The 20181-nt window shown below is 40.1% G+C and overlaps 1 long non-coding RNA gene across 1 annotated transcript; it reads left to right on the top strand.

Annotated features, from left to right (window-relative positions):
- Window positions 1-2988: 2988 nt before the first annotated feature.
- On the top strand, window positions 2989-4364 carry LOC134435942 (uncharacterized). Its single transcript, XR_010032139.1, has 3 exons — window positions 2989-3114; window positions 3745-3881; window positions 4317-4364. It is a non-coding gene; the product is annotated as an uncharacterized LOC134435942 (long non-coding RNA).
- Window positions 4365-20181: the final 15817 nt, after the last annotated feature.

Genomic DNA, 20181 nt, shown 5'->3' with positions numbered 1-20181 from the left:
TTCAGTTTGAGTTTTTTTTTGTACATACTCGGATATATCAATGGGTTGAGTTGGATGGTTCAGGACGTGTATCGTCTTTGTTTGTTCACCTCTACGACATCAGGGCCAAGTTTTATGGTAATTAGAACATTCTGGAGCTCATTCGTCATTGGTCAGTTATCACTAAATCAAGTTGAACCAGTTTATTTTTTCATCAGAAGTCTGAAATATCTTCTCATTATTTCAGGCAGTGATGTGATACTTTGACAAGGAGATTCTGTGGAAGAGCACTAGGCCTAGTTTACAGTAAGCGCTGAGGAAATAATTTCGAAAATACTCTGTGGAAACCCTTCAACACACTTCTTCAGTTCCCTTCACATCATCTTCACATAAATCTTTAGTTGAAAAAGGTAAGCAACACAGTTATTCTGTAAGTTAGTTGGTTGCTTGAGATGAACCAAGCAGAACTATTGTTTTATCGGTGACACTTTCTTTAAAGGTTTACATAGCCACTATGCCTATTACTCTCTGTACAGTATAAATGACTTTAAAAAACATGTGTTAAGTTAAGTCAAGGGCCAAATAGGTCATTATAATTACATAAAAAATGAAGGCTTTATTGGAAAAGAACAAGAAATGTGTGATGAATACATAACAAATGATAGATCTTGCTTACTAAATGTCTTGTAAATCAATGAAGCATTACATTACATTTAGGGGTGGGCATAGATTAATTTTTTTTAATCTAGATTAATCTCACTGTAATTATGAAATTAATCTAGATTAATCTAGATTAATCTATATCAAAATGGCTCATTCAGAATAGGCACGCTAGCGAAATAATGACGAAAAAAAAACCTAGGGGGTTTCTTAAGATGGCGCATTAGACCAGAGCTCATCTCTTTTTTCCAAAATGCATCTCATCATCAAAAAATGGTTGATATTTGGTGATGAAAAAAAATCACTGCAATATTTGAAAAGTGAATATGTTAGGAAGCATTTACCGTTATAATATACTGACATTTCAAAATGAACAGTGCTATAAATTGTAGAGGCAAATACAGATAAATCTATCAAACATTTAGACTATTTAAACAAAATGACCTCAACAATTCAGCATTTCTAATGGGCAGAGAGAGAGAGAGAGAGAGAGAGAGAGAGAGAGAGAGAGAGAGAGAGAGAGAGAGAGAGAGAGAGAGAGAGAGAGAGAATGAATCTGCCACTGACTGTTAAAAAGGGCAGCGGCTCCTTTAGAGAGGGAGGAGCTGCGCAGCAGGTAGGCTACAGCCAAGTCGGAGCCATGCTACTAGATAGATCTAGACCCTAAAGCACTGGCCCACATCGATTTGGCCTAAACCTGACAGTTGTTCTCTGCGTTAGAATGCCAGCGGAGTTACAACTCCAAATGAATTCAGTTTGCAAAAAAAAAAGTCAAGCGCGACAACCGCGAGGTTGGCTATATCAAGCGCAAAACCGCGAGGTGTATTACCGTCTGACATGAGTCGCAAATGCGCGATCATAACACAAACATTCAGCGAGAGTAGATATTGACAGTTTCAGTTTGACAATCTTCAAAATGTATATCACACGGAATGTTTTGCAATTATGGCACAGGCAAGATTTCTGGAACAGGACTGTTGTTTGTGTTCCATGCAATGCGTGAGGAAATGTATGTACACAATATGGTACACAATAATGTCTGCTTCACCTCAAACAATAACGTCTCTCTACCACTTATGAAAAAGCACTAAAACAACACCTACCACGGCAGAGAGATTCATGTTTACAGCATGCAAACACTGTTCATATTTAGTAGGTCTGCTGCTGAGCAACAGGTGGAGAGGCGAAGCGACTGGAGGGCAGTCTGAAAGCGTCTGTCAATCGAACGCTATGGTGATGCGCATCCCCAAACCCCAAATCCATATTTTGAGAATAGATTAACGTGCGATATTTTCTTTGTCGCGCGATAAGAGTCTCACATTATCGCAGCACGTTAACGCCGATAACGGCCCACCACTAATTACAGTACAATACATTTAGAAGACACTTTTGACCAAAGCGACTTACAAGGAGGAAATAGTACAGGACAGGTACAGTAGAAGTACAGGGGTCAGCACAGAGTACTGCAGTATACATGTAGAACAGATAGATAGCAGGAGAATAGTGGAGGACCTATGAGATGTATTGCAGATTAGTACCCATGATTAGAATAAGTAAGTACATTTTATTTGTAGAGCACATCTAAAAAAAGTGCAAAACTGACCAAAGTGCTGTACAGTGACTGGTGGGAAAAATCAAAATAGATAAACAAAATCATGTATTGGTGGCTAACGTGTGAGCCTTAAAATAGAGCTCTGTCTTATCTTGTCTACACAGAAGAATACAACTGCACAGGGTCCACAGTTGCTATACATTGTTCCTTTCAATTCACAGCACCTCAAGACAGACAGATCTTACATTCTGTAGAAGGTATACAGGCCTTGGCCTATTCAAGACAGGAACTATGGCAATCCTTTGTGACAGCAAATTACAGCTTTTTTGTTGTGGTGGAATCCTTCAAAGGCAGAGCATCAATTAGGATATTGTAGCCTAAATGACTGAAGTGATGAAATGAAGTCCCCTACTACACCTTTTGAGTACCCCACACTCATACTCTCCAGTTCAATAAGCTCCATACATTTATTACCGAACAAAATACCAGTATTTCGCCAGTTACCAGATGTCAGCGCCAAGCCCTGGTTTAACAAAAAGTGAAATCGAAGGCAATGTGTTTCAGTTTCATTTAAAAAAAAAACATATCGCGTTATATCAATGGATTGAGTTGGATGGCCCAGAATGTCTATCGTTTCCGATTCACATCTTCACCATGACACTCGTCAGGGGGAGGGTTTAATGATAATTATTATGTAAAACATTCTGGAGCTCATTCGTGTATGTTAGTCATCAGTAAATCAAGCTGAACCTGTTTTTTTCTTTTTAGAGAACGTAGTCTCAATCGTCTTCTCATTACAGCAGACAGCGATATAAAATCATTGACAAGCCAGCTCTGTGGAAGAGCAGTAGGCCTAGTTTACATGGGTAAATGCTGAGAAGATAATTCACTTCAATATCCCCATCAATCTTCAGTTGAAAAAGGTAAGCAACAGTTATTCTAAGTTAGTTGGTTGCTCGAGGTGAAGCGAGGCAGGAAGTGTTTTATCTGTGACACTTTATTTAAAGGTCCACATGTTAGCCACTGTGCCTAATTATGTCTAGGCCTATATAAGTAACTTATAAAACAAGCGTTAAGCAAAGTCAAGGGCCAAATAGGTCCTTATCATAATCATATAAAAAATAAAGGCTTTATTGGCAAAGAACAAGAAATACATACCAAATATTAGCTCAAATAGATACTAGATCTTACTTACAATTACAGGTAGGCATGTATTAGTGTGAGCCCTAAAATAGAGTTCTGTCTTATCTTGTCTACACAGAGGAATACAACGGTACACAAAGCCCAGGGTCGTTTTAGTATCTCGAAAGCCCTAGGAGGAGATATGTTTTGACATTTCCAGACTTGTGGCATATAAGTTTAAGCAATAATAACCAGGAGTGAGAGATTACAGTAAGACTTGCTGGGGCAAGCCTATTAATTACAACATTCTAGAGCACATGTTAGTCACATGTTCGTCATCATGTTCGTCACATGTTAGTCATCAGTAAATCAAGGTGAATCACTTTATTGCTTAGTTGTCTGTAGTCTCAATGTTTTTCTCATTATCTCAGGCAGCGATATAATACCTACAGGTACATTGACGAGGAGGCAGTAGGTAAACGCTGAGGAGACCATTAAGATAATCTTCTGTGGAAACCTTTCAACACACTTATTCAGTTCCCTTCACATCAATCTTCAGTTTAAAAAGGTGAGCAACTGTCATTCTCTAAGTTATTTGGTTGCTGGAGTTGAACCAAAAGGAGCAGGAAGTAGGCCTATTGTTTTATCGATGACACTTTATTTAAAGGTTCAAATGTTAGCCACTATGTTTAATTAGGCCTGGCCTACTGTATGTATAAGTGACTTATAAAACATGCATTAAGCAAATAGGTCCTTATTATAATTAGCCTATATCGTCAATAAAGGTCTTATTGTCAAATAACAATAAAAGTGTACAATGATGATGATATAATGATATAATGATATATAGTGTGTGTGTATTTGATGGAGTGCCATGAGAAGAAATGATGATGAGAGTCTACAACAAACACTGTGAAAGTTCCAAATGTAAAATATTCATAAAAGCAACAGGGGTATTTTCTGATGTAGTCAACTCACTTAGGCTATGCTCATGCATTAACAGGCACTGAAGATCTGAATCAAAAGAAGATTTGGTATGTAAAGATAACAGGTGTGTTTTAAAAAAAAAGTATAAAACAACAACAATTTAATATCTAGGCCTGCCCTATATTATGCAGTATTGCCATTGATACAACGTCATTTAAAGTTAATAACATAGGCCTACATGTATATGTATAGATTATTATACAAACAATTGTAATTTAAAATGCTTTTCTTTGAAGATGTTGCATTTCAATAAGCCATTTGCTGGAGACTTAGGGCCAAAACATACCAAGGCGGAACGGAACGGTCCCGGGACGGGCGCGGTCTTTCTGCTTAGTTTTGGCCGGCGTGTTTTTCTCTGCCTTTCACACTGACAGCGTCGGCGTGCGCGGCCAGTCCTATTCAAAACCCTCCCCACAGCCAAAGCTAGCATGCTACTTTGCCATTCATTTGAATGAGACACCGCCGGTCGCCGGCGTGAAAAATACGCTCGAGACCTATTTTCCAAATGCAGCGCGGCGCGGAGCCGGCTCCCGCGCCGCTGACGCTCGACTACCGCCGGTTGGTGTGTAAGGACAGATATGTTTCAATGTATTTTCACCGACGCCGGTAAAAAACGCGGCCGTTCCGCGGCGCTTTACCGCCCTGGTGTGTGAGACCCCTTACTGTATTAACAATATATAGCCAGAGGTTCACATTTACAACACCCTTACGTGTTTAACAGGTGAGTTTATTTACCATCACAACAACAATGGAACTGCCAAACATGCCTCATATAGGCTTACAGTTTGAATGTTAACAGGTTAACATATCCATGTACAAAGTATATATTTGTTATTTTCCCAGCAATTCTTCATCATCCCACCTGTAATCTGCAAAATGACAACAGAAATCCCACTGCGCTTGGTGACCTGGAACACAAATGGGTTAAAGAACACTAGAGAGTTACCAACAAAAATGAATGATGTAGTAAAAGAGCTGACCACTCTCGATGCATCTGTTATCTTTCTGCAAGAGACACATATTGGACCAGCAAATAAGAACACATTTACTGAACATTTTAATGGATGGAATTGCATCTACACTGAGTATAACAGCAAAAAGAGAGGAGTAGCCATACTCATTAGAAAGGATTTAAATTACAAATACATATGTCATGACATGGATTTCTATGGAACTTATATTGTGCTGTTCTGTTTGATTAATGATTACCCTTACACACTTGTTAATGTGTATAAACCGCCGTCCGAGAATGAGCGGTTGAACAGATTGACACGGTACATACAAGAAACTAGGTTGGGTATTCTATTAATTGGCGGCGATTTCAATCTAGTGGATCCCATACTGGATAGAGAAAGCCCACATAAACAATCCCGAAATCATCAGTTGTTAAAGTTCATGTCCTCGCTGAGTCTTTGTGATCTTTGGGCTACAAAGAATTCCCTTGAATTAGCATTTACGTATAAACAGAATGATGTTTCCTCACGAATAGATATGTTTCTAACATCACATACCTATAAAGCCTTTGCGGTGAGCTGTGACATCAAGGAAAGCACAATCAGTGATCATAACCCAGTGGTTTTAACCTTTCTTCCTTCTCCATATGATCACTTTGGAGGAATAAAAAGGCAGATGTGTGACTTGTTTACAACTTTAGGAGGGCAGAGACAAGACAAACAACATTTATGGAACACTGGAGTCGCTGGAGTTGACCTACTATGTGCCATTGACAGTCTGCCGGGCAACTGTTATGGAAAAGTAGATGAAGATGTTAACATGTACCCAAAAAAATATTTAGTTAAAACAGAGGAGTTAAAACAATCATACCATAATTTGGTCAGAGGAAAAAAAATACATAACATAGAGTGTAGTCGTAGGACCAATGAGTACTCCTCTACTGATCACGTAATACTGGCCAAAACACTTGCAGAGTTTCTATCTGCTGACCTGAAAGAACATATGAAGATTCTGGAAGACCGCTGGCCTATTGGAAAACACACCACACATCAATTTATCTTTTGGTTTAACACATCGGAAAAGAAAATTAACACCACATTTTTAGATGATGTCTTGTGTAGTAAATATAATGTTCAGTGTAAGGAATTTACAGCAAATCTACTCCATGATTCTGGACAACAAACACAGCTGATGGAAAACTGTCCTCTGACACCAGTTTTGCTCACTATGGCTCTGTGGTTTCTTGGTAAGAATATAAGAAAGGACTATAAGGTGATTCTTAGTCAATCAAGATTAACTCTGATTGCTTATGGAAATACTCTGCATGAAAATACGATAGCATTTTTTCATAAACGTTTTGAGGTGGAAACAGGCCTTGAACTCTTATATGAAAAAAAGGAGATGGAATCCAGTCAGTGCCCCCAGTGAAAAACCCCCCGCAAAAAAACGCAAAAAACCCCCTGATAACTGCTCATAAATAACTGCTCAGCTAATACCATGTTAATAAAGCAATAGTGTGTGAAAATGTTAATGCTAATTGCCGATTTTCACAATTTCTGGCGGAGTTTTGCGAACACCCCCTCATGTGGTATTTTCCACTGGGCAGCTCGTAGAATATTTTGATGCACGAGTTGCCGAGATGAGATAACCTTTGACCTTTTCAAAATGGCGGAGAGAAAACAGACACTATTTTTTTGCAGGCAGTGTAAATATAGGGCATGTCAGGGTGAAATGCAAATGCTAAAACGCACAAGCCCACCAAATATGAATTACAAAATGGTTAGCCATAGCCCTACAGTATCTTTGGCAAACATGTTTCAAATATACACACTTTAGGAAAAAAGAGGTATCGCACACCAATAAAGTCTTTCTTGAGGTGCTGGCTTCCTGAGCATACAAATGTTAAAGAAAATGAAAAGAATGCCGCACACTCTGCTCCATTCTGCTCTATATGTTTTATTGGTGAGTGACGGTTCGGCCGTCTGGCCTTCTTCAAACTTCTTAATCAAATATGCACACTAGCATCGTCAGGATTAACTTCAGCTCCGTTGTATTTTACGTCACTATGGTTCAACAACAAAAGGACTTGAACACAACATCCTTGTAATTTCCACTTTTAAAGTGGAAAGAATCGTCTTTCCCTCGGCAGGAGAATGAATCAGACTAATTTGAATAACCAAATATTGACCTTAGACTACCATACGCCAGTCGTCCACCGCTCTGTTACGTCAGAGTAGTTCGCTGGAAGGAGAGCATATCACTCCTGTTCTGGCAGGCCTACATCGGCTGCCTGTCTCCTACAGAATTGACTTAAAGGTTCTGCTTAAAGGTTCTCCTGACACAATATTCTACACAACGACTGGTCCAGGCCACGGTCCTGTCCCGAGTTGACTACTGCAATCCACTCATGACAGGTCTACCTGCTTGTGCGCTAAAGCCTCTGCAGATGATCCAGAATGCGGCGGCACGGTTGATATTCAATCAACCCAAAAGGACCCATGTTACTCCTCTATTTATTGAGTTGCACTGGTTACCCATCGCCGCCCGGATCAAGCACAAGGCATTGACCCTTGCCTACAAAACCATCACAGGAACAGCCACAGCTTATCTGAAGGACCTACTAACGCCTTATGTTACTGAAAGAGAACTGCGCTCATCCAGCACAAGCCGTCTGGCTCTGCCAACCAGTCGCTCTAGGTACTCCCAGTCAAGATTGTTCTCCGTTGTGGTACCCAAGTGGTGGAACGGTCTCCCAGAGGCAGCAAGACTAAGCACATCCCTTGCAGCCTTCAAGAAACAACTAAAGACATTCCTCTTTCGAGAGAATCTACTAGACTAATGCTTGAACTGGCCTTGCCCCAGGGCAGACTCTTGACATGATGTTTAGTTTAGTTTGTGTGTACTCATTATTTACTCTTTAAAAACTTTTACTCTGTATATCTCCTGTGCACTTTGTATTTGCTTGTGATGTTGGCTTGATTATGTCCTTTTTTGAAAGTCGCTTTGGTTATAAAGCGTCTGTCAAATGCAATGTAATGTAATGTAATGTAATGTGTTCAAAGCATTAAATGGTCTTGCTCCCAGTTACATCTCTGACGTGCTCTCTTTTTATGCCCCTGCCCGAGCTCTCAGATCCACTGATGCACAGTGATACAGTGATACAGATACAGTGCGCATCGTTGGAGCAGAATCGACCATGCACCGTTCATTTGTACAGAAACTAGCCAGGTGTTTTTTCCGAAATAAGAAAATGGATGGTCACGATAACTTAAGATATGCAGTGGGTGCCACAGACACGGGCATTCCTGATGATGTCCTCAGTCCAGTCAGTAGTTTGATGTTTTGAAACAACCTCTGGAACAGCCTCTTCCCTCTCAAAATAGCAGAACAAGTGTACATTTTGGAATCCCTATTTTTTTAATCAATGTACACACCTCAGGATGGCAGGTCTCTCTTTAGGGTCTGCACTGTCTGTTTGTGTATGTGAGTTCGCAGCCGGTTTTACATACAGCCTCCCCACTCCCTATTACATTACACTTAGCTGATGTGTTCATTTATTCAAAGCGACTTACAACTATTATTCTTTCAGGTATTGGTTACAGTCCCTGGAGCAATGTGGGGTTAGGTGCCTTGCTCAAGGGCACTTCAGCCATGGATGGAGATGTAGGGAGAGGTCATGGGGGATTCGAACCTGCAACCCCTAGATTGAAAGACCAACTCTCTAACCACTAGGCCACGGCTGCCCCAATATTACCCATGCCTGCAGTTCTCCTAGTGGCCGCTGTCGAGAGAGCGCAGCCCATTCATTCTGAATGGAGTCTGCACTCCTCCGTTGGCGCCCCTAGAGTGCAGTACCACCCAGAAGAGTGGAGTCTCTCGTAATACCCTTAAAACCTCTCTGGTGTGTTTGAGTCAACGATGTGCACGCATTCAGTGAGGACATCGATTCTGAACGGGTCAATATATGCCACTTGGTTTTTGGCCTAAACCCTCTGATTTTTGTGGACTTATGTCTCTTTGATATTTTATTTATGCTTATCTCCTCTATTTCAACTCCACTTTGTTTTATTTTATTTCATTTTATTTTAAGTTTATTTATTTATTTACTTTTCTGTTTTTCTTATTGTTTCTCTCTTCTATTTCATTTCATTATTTTTAGTTTTTAACGTTGTTAATCTATCTTTTAGGCACATTGAGCTGCATGCCCTGTATGAAATTGTGGTGTACAAATACATTAATTATTATTCTACTTAGAATACTATTAATGTCTTATTTCTCTAAAGTATACATCACAATACTATATCATAGATGTATCTGTCAACTCTCATTTCTAGTAATGTTAATCTTGTCTACCTCAACTAATAGATTTTTGCACAATTGCCTTTTTATTTCTTTCTGTATAGTAGTAGTTTTTATTTTTCCCTCCCTGACTATTAGCTGTGTTATTTGTGTTGTGACTCGTGAAATGTCCATGTGGGCATTATGTGTATTTATGTAAGCTACTTGACACCTCAATTTCCCCAGGGGATCAATAAAGCTACTCTACTCTACTATCCCCTGAAGTAGCCATGGCTTGTAGGCCTAAGGGCGTGGGAGGTTACAGGGAAGTTACTGTACCTATCTAGCTCTCCAGTTGTTTTTTTAATAATTTAATCATTTAATCATTTTATACGTAACAAACCAACTGTCCATAAGTTACAGCTCAATGTGCATTTAAAGGGATAATGCAGAATAAAATGAAGATTTGACCATCAAATGGTCATGCCACGTAATGTAGGCTATATGGTGAGCAGCCATTCTGTGATTCACCATGCATTCTGAAGTTAGCCAATTTTGAGCTTTTAGGTGAAAAACGCTGCCAGCGCAAACAAAGGGGTCCAAAGTGAAATATGTAAGTAATCGATTGGTTTTAGCCAGTGGTGTAGTCTACTTTTTTATGGTGGGTATACTGTATATTTGAACATTTTTTGAAGTGGGCATGTATACTATATTTGTGCTATTCAAAATAATGGATCAATCAATTTTAAGTGGGTATACTGAAATCCCTGAAATTTAGAAGTGGGTATACTCCGTATACCCGCGTTCTATACATAGACTACACCACTGGTTTTAGCGATAAACAAGCTTGAAAACATTACAAACTTCAGCGATATATCAGGTCTTATCAATCAAGCAGAGGCACAGTTTAGGCGAGAAGGCTCTGTGGAACAATTTAACAATTTAGAAAACCTTCAAGACACAACTTGACTTGACAGTTATTTTATATGGACATACAGTAGGTTGTTACAGTAGGTTGAATTTTAAACAAGCTAAGCAGGAATTATTGACTTACTATAGGCCTATCTTGTCTTCACACAAACACAACAAATGCAAATACAATAAAGGGTACAATCCACTTTTCATTTCAGTTCATGAAACACTAGATTCTAGGGATGGGAATCTTCATCATCAAAGCGATACGATGTGCATCTCGATACACATGGCAACGATACGATACATTCACGATTCATGAAATTACCAGTGGTAAGATACGATACGATTCTCCTACCTACTGCGATGCAGTTCGATATGGCGCGATACAATTATAATGCCATGCGATGCAGTGCGATTCGGTACGATACGATGCGATACAGAACAGATTAAAATATCAAATTGATATTAAAGGCTGTGCACAAGGCTGCCGTTAGGCATAAGCAGAGTAAACAGAGCGCTTTTAGAACCTCAACCACTTTGCCCCCAAAATTGTGACCTCCTAAATTGAGACTGACTAAAAACATCATGAAAAAATATTTTATTACATTTTTGTAAGTTATCAAAAGGGCCATAATTTTTCAGACATACTGTAATTGTGAATACAGTAATTAGCATTATTATTAGTAGCAGTAGTAGTATTTACTTATGAGGGGGCCTCCTGACCAGTTATGCCTAGGCCCCCAAAACCTTAACAGCGGCCCTGGCTGTGCATATTACTTTTGAAATAGCCTATACTGGAAAACATACAGAGAGCAGTGAGAACTCATTTTGGCTTGGGCACATTGCTTTGAGCAGAGAAAATGAAAAAAATACACAATACAATGAATACCATGCCAATTACAGTAGGCTATATCTCTTTTTTAAATAAAAATGAGAAAACCACAGAGCTTCTGATCATGTTGGAATATTGACCTGGACATGTTATAGGCTAACTACATTTACAGGTAAGCTCTGAACAACTTATCAACCACAATTGATCCAAATTAGAACAATTTACTAAGTAGATGTTGGGAATGGGGTTAATATCAGAAGGGGGAAATAACGTGCGTACTGGACTGAGGAATAGTGTACTTTTCAACGGGACTTTTTAAACTTCATGGACAATCTGCACGAGCAGCAAATCAGACTGTGTGTGTCCAGCACGAGAGCTAAATATAACAGGCTCCTAAGCAATGATGCCAACTTAGCGACTTCACTTCTTTTTTACTGCATGAACAATGGACTTAACACGAATGCACAGGCTCTGTAACGTTTCCCAACACGGTTATGTTTTTTTTGTATCTCGTGCGCTGACTATGCTTATGCTGCTGTCATTCGGAAACTGCAGACAACTTTCTCTTGTTGTTTGTGCCGCACGGTAGACTACCCTATCATCTCAAATAGTGAAGCGAGTACTCTCTCCACACGTCTTCCAGACTCGCAGAAGATGGTCGCTAGAAACTTTCATTTAAAAAGTCACCGGATGACCAGAAAACTCGCTGTATGTGACAACAAAATGTGCTCCACATTGCTGGTAACCCGCCGCTTTGACTCAAAGGAAAATACTGATTGCTTGGTCACGCCTCCTCGCAATAGAGATGGAAAGGCGGTCTGAATCAGAGCAAGATGATGTGCGTTGCGCACGAGAAAAAATCCTGAAATTGACAGTTTCTAAAAAGTTTTAAGAGATATTATCCGATTTGTACCGATGCGGACAGTCAAGGTACGATGTATCTCGATTTTATTTGCGTTTCTTACCGATGCAGACGTTTGCAAATCGATGCAACCGTACCGTACAGGTCGTATCGATTTTCCGATACGTATCGGTGAATCTTCCCGTCCCTACTAGATTCCCTTTCATGCATGGTACATACTTAAACTCCAATTAAAAAGACAAGATTTATCAAATACAATTTAAACCACCACTGAGGGCATCTTGTAAGTCTGTTATGATATGATATGATAAAATAATAATGGCTCTATCTCTATCAATCTTTATCAACAACCACAGCCTTAGATATTGGATCCTAAATCCAAAATGTCCATGGAGAGGTGGGTCTGGGTAATGGGGCTGAACACGCAGCAGCCCAGACCCCACTCAAATGGGGTGGGTGTAGATGGACATGCACGAGTTGTTGTGGGCCTGGACTGTACTGCGTAATCAACCATTCCTTGCACATCTGCAGACTCTTCTGGGTCACAGTGGGCAACATGTGGATTCCCGGCTCTTCAAGTGACACTTGACCCTGGATCTCTTCCTTGGACTATGCATGACTTTTGACATTGTATAGTGCATAGTGACTTTTGACATATTTTACACTTTTCTAGCTTTTGATCTTGAAAGGCCTGCCCAGACCTAGGGTTTCTACTGGGAGCTGAACTCAGCAATGCCTCACTTTCCTAAAACATTTACAAATGCTACCAGTACCTACCAGTGTGTAAACTTTGATTGAAATGTAGGAATCAATCAATCAAATAAAATAATGATAATTCAATAGGGTAGAATGCCCTAATGTGGGACAGTTTTTGCCACTTCAACTTTGGTGGTGTATTAAAATTTAATGACAACATCTCAATACAAACAAATTACACCCTTTTAATCCTCTAGTTGTGCTCTAATCAACTAAAAATATAAAAAAAACATGTTAAGTGTTTCTAATTTGATTAATTTGAGTAAACCGTGGTTATCCCTAAAGTGGGACACTCGGTTTCCTATTGTGGGACAGTGCATATTAAAAGGTCTCTAAAACATGTTCAAGTAAAATATTAGTCCAAAATGTTATCTGCCACGCTTAAAGACATCAGGTACACATTTAGATCATGTTTTATTAATTATTTTTACTGTCTTTTATTGGTAAATATGACTGAAACGGTTTGAACCCATTGCACACAATTGACTGCTTCAACATGGCTGCTCTTTTTGAGGAAAGAACTTCCGGTCTTTGGACCCAAATGTTGTGTTGATAGCTATGCTCTAATAGATTAGTCCAGAAAGACTGAAATACAACTTTGATATACATTTAAATATCCATTGTTTTATGTGGACATGGTGTTTGACTTCATAGTAATTGTTTGACTTATTAAATTACTACTTTTACAACTGTCCCACATTAGGCAAATCTTGTGTCCCACTTTAGGGACGCACATCCTAAAGTGGGACACACTAAGGACAACACTAAAGACACACTATGGGCAGTCATGGGTGAGCGGTTAGGGCGTCAGACTTGCATCCCAGAGGTTGCCGGTTCGAATCCCGACCCGCCAGGTTGGTGGGGGGAGCAATCAGTGCTCTCCCCCATCCTCCCCCATCCTCCTCCATGACTGAGGTACCCTGAGCATGGTACCGTCCCACCGCACCGCTCCCCATGGGGCGCCACTGAGAGCTGCCCCCTTGCACAGGTGAGGCATAAATGCAATTGTGTTGTGTGCAGTGTTCACTTGTGTGCTGTGGAGTGCTGTGTCACAATGACAATGGGAGTTGGAGTTTCCCAATGGGCTTTCACTTTCACTTTTAATAATATGGTTTAAAATAAAATATTATATTATTTTATATACAACACACATTATTTTCTGATGCACATATACCTACCCAACATATTTATCAAAAAATTAACAATGTTGTTTTTATGCAGATTTGGCCAAATGCTATGTGATTTGCCATTTGAGGGACTTCACCCAGGGTCCTTCTTCTTTGATTGTAACCCCTCCATGGTGTATTACTGTACATAAACTAAATAATGATATTATGTTAACAGGATGATAGGGCTTTGATTTGGTTAAAGTTTTGTTAACATTTACCAACTTGGGGCAAAGCTACACCCCTTAAACCTTAAGGTGTCCCACATTAGGCATCGTCCCACATTAGGGCATTCTACCCTACCGAAAAAATAAGCTTCTGCTATAATAGAGCTAACGCCTAGTACTACAGCAGCAAAAATGTAAGTTTTTGAAGTTAACGTTTAAGTAATTGAAGTTAAAGAGGTGCTATAAGGACAATTTCCTGTCTTAAATCAGTTCTCACAAAACTATTACTATCTTTTGGCTTTTACATTATCTCCATGTAATTGAAAGTTTGGAGAATTCAGCAGATATTCCTTGATGAGAAACAGGGGTACTCTGATCCAAAGAGGTGTGTAGCAACCCGGATCTTCTGGGGTACCCTACTGGGTCTCAGAGCGCTACTCCAAAGAGCCAGGCTCCTTGGTGTGACAGTCAGAGTGCACTCACAATCCTAGTGATGGCTACTCCATTACACTGCCTTCCCCATTAAGTAGCGGACCCGTACACTTCATACACTCTTGGTGTCCCTCATGTACCACCCATCATACTTCTCCCATTCCAGTTAGCCCTACAATCCATGGAGTCGCTTGCACCAGCGTTATCCATCCTGGGATTCTTCATATGACTAACAGAGCTGGGTATGCCTTTGATGTCCCCACCGGGACTCTCAAACCCTGACCTTTTGGGGTACCATGGTGCTCTGACCACTACACCAAACACCCAGGCTCCTTAGCGTGACATATGACAGTGTGTGTGGAGTGCTGACTCTGTAACACTGATGAGGTAGATCAGATGCCTGTATCACAAGCAAAGTACAGCAAACAGCTAAGCATGTCCATTCTCTGAGAGAGAGAGAGAGAGAGAGAGAGAGAGAGAGAGAGAGAGAGAGAGAGAGAGCGAGAGAGAGAGAGAGAGAGACAGGAAATAAAGTTTTCCCCCTTGTGCATTTTCCGCTGTCTTTTTCTTTTTGTGCATTGGTAAACTGTGTGTGTGTGTGTGTGTTTGTGTTTGTGTTTGTGTTCAACATGTCAAATACCTTTCCCAAAATATTTGGATCTTGAACCCTGGTGCTTAAATAAAAGTACAGGTAATCAAGTGTGCGTGTGTGTGTGTGTGTGTGTGTGTGTGTGTGTGTGTGTGTGTGTGTGTGTGTGTGTGTGTGTGTGTGTGTGTGTGTGCATTTGTGTATTTGTGTGCGCATGTCACAGGGGTGACTATGTCAAGTGGGGGAGGGAACCACGATATTGGACGCTTGTTTCATAGAGGGACATTTGGAGTGCAACACACGAGTAAACAGACATGGCGGCCCCCTATGAGTTGCCGTGGAAGTGTGTGCAATCAGATGAATGGATACAGGTGTGGAGATAAGGGGAAACGTGCGATTGGAGCGCACTGGGGAGGCCAACATTTATATGTCAGGTTCGAGACACAGAAGGGGATAGTGCAGGTTCAGTTGTAAGTTTAGGAACATTTCATATAGATTTTACCATTCAGCATTTTTTTAACTTCTAGGACCCCCCCGAATACAAATCCACCTGTTTCCAATTTTTTCCTTAATATTTAGTGGCAAATCCAAGATGGCTGCCATTGTGTACAGAACATTCGCCATTAATGCTGTTTTAAGGATTGAATTTCATCAGTTAATCTTTTTTTTTTTTTTCCCAGGGCAATTACATTTAATAGAAAATAACTTGTTTCCAATGTTGTTCTTCCTTTTTAGTGGGGAAATCAAGATAGCTGACATCATATATGGCAAAATTGGCGTATTTAGATTTTTTTTAAGTCTATACAGCCATTGTTGACTTTTATTGGTAATATTTGTTACATGAGTAACAAGTCAGCCATAACATAAACTAAATCAATTACAAAATCCAAGACGGCCGTGATTTCATACAGCAAATTCAATATTATCATGGCGCTTTCAAGTCTATAAAAGATTTTGTGCAGGTCCAAATTATTGCTCAAACAAAAATTACTATGAATCCATTCATGTACAGTACCTGTTATGCAGTGTTACCTGTACAGTAGTATTGCATATGCACTGGTTTGGCTGCCTATGTCAAGGCCAAGGTCTACAAAGTTGCTTCAGGGTCAGCTTATCTGAAGGCTATGAAACCAAATGTTCTGCCTGGGATGCTGCATTCCTCCAATTCCAACAATCTTGCCATGCTCTCTGCTCACAGAACTAGGCTCTTTGGCATGACAGTCAGAGTACACCCATGACCCTAGTAATGGCCACACTATCATACCTTTGTAAGACCTTAAGCATCATGAAGTATTGGTGGCACAAGTGTGAATGTAAACTGTGTCTGCCTCCAGGGACACTGCCAGAAATGTTGGGCCCCACGAAAGATTCGATTTTTGGGCCCCCATAAGTCCCCTGTCAGTGCTGTCAGTGCTTAGAATCTGTAACATCTTTCCCCCCCTAGCGGCGCACATGTCTGCCTCAATGATGCTACAGAGTATTCTCTATATATTAATGCGTGGAATGAGTTAGTCCTATTGCCCATTCTTCTGGATAGTTCTTCTATGACATGAATTAATAGGATTTTCTTGTACTTCCTGATCAGTCTATGGAGTTTAGTTGCTGGCCAATTGCAAGCCAACATTTGCGCACAACATTTAAGGTGTGTCACCCCAAATTTCAGATGCTCTACCTCTGAGACTGAGGCATCATGAGGATGGACAGAGGGCTCCACTCCTGTCATAAATCCTGTCCTGCTGCTATGCTATTGAGGTCAGGGGTCAGTTCAGATATAGATGAGATCTAGGTTATTTGCTAATTCAAGGGTTTTTGGACACCATGTTGAATTTTGGCAAAATATGAGATAAATGTTGATAACATTTCATGTAATGACAGTTATACGCCTATCAAAAAATTACCAATATAGCATACAATACTGCAGAATGGCTTTATAGACCGTAAAGCACCAACATTTCCTTATTTTGATATAATGACAGCCATCTTGGATTTTTTTCTTCTGAAAGTTAAAGGGAAAATAAAAACAAGTTGTTTTGTATTCAGAGGGGGTCCTACAAATAAATAGGATAAGACACATTACCTGGTCATAAAAAGAACCGTTCAATGCCTTTTCTGATGTCATGTTGAATTTTTTCAACAGATTGAATATTTTTTTAATGAAGTTCATGTAATGGCTGACTGAACAGTCCTGTATCCATCGTGAATATTACAAATACAAGAAAAACCAGTGACTTTAGAGACCTTAAAACATCAAATATGCTATATGTTATGTCAGCCATCTTGGATTTTGGTCCTAAAACTTAAGGGGCGGGGGTGGAATTAGGTTGTTTTGTGTTCAGGGGTGTAAGAAATATAAAAAAAACACCAATTCCAAAAATGTATATGACATGTTAATTTCAATTACATTCAATTGTGTTAGAATATGACCATATATCCGCCATCTTGGATTTTGGGCGTTTCCACTTCAGAAAAAAATTGGAAACAGGTGGATCCGAAGACTATGGGGTCTGTAGTTGATAAAAAACACAATTTGGAAAAATCTATATGAAATGTTCCTAAACCTTATTTTTGGGACAACTGAACCTGCACTAGGAAGCGGCTTGGAGAAGAAGACTCGTGGAGAGGGAGACTGCGACGGCCAGCACGCATCAGACGGAGGAGGCATACGCAGCCGGTATCCGGACGGGGCCAGAATGTGAGATGGAACCGGGACTCTGGACGATCCGAGGGATCGAGGCGGCTGGAGCTCGAAGGAAGAGTCGGACGGCATAGTGCCCGACGAAGTCCGTGACCTGAGCCCAGGGGTTTCTGCGAAGTCGGAGATGGAGGGGTGAGATCACTCACCCCTCAATGAGTTAAGTTCACGTTCGTTACCGGGTCACCGTGGTTATGCCCGTGATGCCCCCCGCTTGGATGTGCTGCGCTCTCTCTCTCTCTCTCTCTCTCTCTCTCTCTCTCTCTCTCTCTCTCTCCCCCGTGCTGCGGCAGGGATGTTTCTTATTTTTAACAGTAGTCTAGTCAGTTAATACAGTGGGATCGCTACTCTTGTTTGGTTTAGTGTGCTGTGCCATTTTGTGTGCCTTGTTTCCCTTCTTAAGCATGATGTGTGAACCACTTAATGTGTGGATTGATTCTCGAATAATTGTAGTCACCCGAGTAGTGACCCCCTGTTTGGCTGAGCAGCTTATTTTAGTAACCTACTAGCTCTGCTCGTAAGCACAAACACCGGCTAGTGACTTGTCCCCACCTGTTCCCCCAGCCACGCCCAGGAGAGGAGCCCAGACGAGAACCTGATGTTGCCTGCGACCAGACACAACGCTGCAGGCCACACGAAGATGAACTTGGGGTTTGTGGGAAACTGAGTATTTGGGACTATTTTAGAGAAAAAGGACTGATGCAGAATTGGACATTTCTGACATGAGTGCATGGAAAAATAAATATAATGGTTAAAACTTGATTTTGGTGTGTCTGTCGGTGTGCAGTATGTTCCTCAGGGTAGCTGGTAGTGAAAAGGGGGCGCCGGTACGCCCCCTACCTGTGACACGCACATGCATGTACTGTACGTGTATGTGTGTGTTTCTGTTTCTAACCTTTTCCATCTCTTAATAGTGGCCAGACTGAACACTTCAGGGGAAGCATGGTTGGGCGATTCAAACTGAGCGATTCTTTTACAGCCATCATCAGTAGGCCTATAGGTTGTGTAGATTTAAAGTTCCCTAAAAGTATGAAAGTATGTAAATATTTTTTTAAACAAATACAACATATTATTAAACAGATGACTGCTCTCAGGAAGAAGATACAGACTCCCAAACTGTAAAACAAATAGGTTTAAATTTTCAATGGCCAGATATAAATAATGAATAGTAGGTCTAAGTGTGTTTGCGTGTGCGTGTGCGTGCTTGTATGTGGTGTGGGGATTCTTTATATTTTTTCATTACACGTGTAATATTTATTTATTCTCTTTCCCCCCATATTTTAGTGTACAATATGTTTACTGTAGTTTTGGCCTATTATTGTGGAGGAATGGAAGGAACTACACAAACAGCAGCTGTCTCTTTACATGTTACACGTTTCCTTGTTTACAGTTTTTCTCGATTGCTTACACGCATTTTTCGGAATCAGTTCTCAAATTCTCAAAACTCTACACACAAATCTCCAAACCTCACACACAACGGGCAAAACTCCTCACTACCTCTGTAAAATGCACGTCTTGTCTCAAAACAATGTACTCTCTTCTAAAAAGGTCATTTTGTTCTCAAATGACACACACAAGCAGTCATTTTAATACACTCTTATGTGAACCATTGAACACTAATATGCACAAGGTAAAACTCTATCAACTTTAAACACAGTAGAAACGTATTTTCTTCATTGTTCTACTTACTGAAGAGGGTATTTTTCTGTAGTAAAATACTGAAATATTGTTTTTAGACTTGGAGTACACAGATGTGTATATGAAGAGTTCAGATGCAAAACCCCCTAAGTGCCTTTTCAGAAAATAATCTTAATTTATTTTTATTTAATACAAAGCTATCAAAATTGCATATTTTTGTATTTTATTTATGTAATATAACTATTTATATGTATTATCAAGTACATGAATGTAAACCAAACCAACAACGGGGTTCTCTAAAAATATAGAAGTGCAGGTCTTCAGAAATGGAGTTAGGGGGTTTTGCATCTGAACTCTTCATATATTTTACATATTTTTATCATTTAAAAAATTGCACTAATTTATTGTAAAATATTGGGTAACCACATGAAAGTGATGTCTTGTATAACATATTTTTGAGTTCAAAAACTAAACAAATGTGTTTTCTCCTTGCATCCACTCATTTTTCATCAATATGACATGCAATATGTGTCCTTATGGGGTGATGATTTCAGATTGTAAACCGGTATGAAGAGAGTTTGCCCATGTGATGAGGAAGTG

The sequence above is a fragment of the Engraulis encrasicolus genome, chromosome 20 (genome assembly GCF_034702125.1).
Source record: "Engraulis encrasicolus isolate BLACKSEA-1 chromosome 20, IST_EnEncr_1.0, whole genome shotgun sequence".
Lineage (NCBI taxonomy): Eukaryota > Metazoa > Chordata > Actinopteri > Clupeiformes > Engraulidae > Engraulis > Engraulis encrasicolus.
The sequence above is the reverse complement of the archived record's forward strand: the minus strand, read 5'-3'. Positions and strand labels throughout refer to the sequence as shown.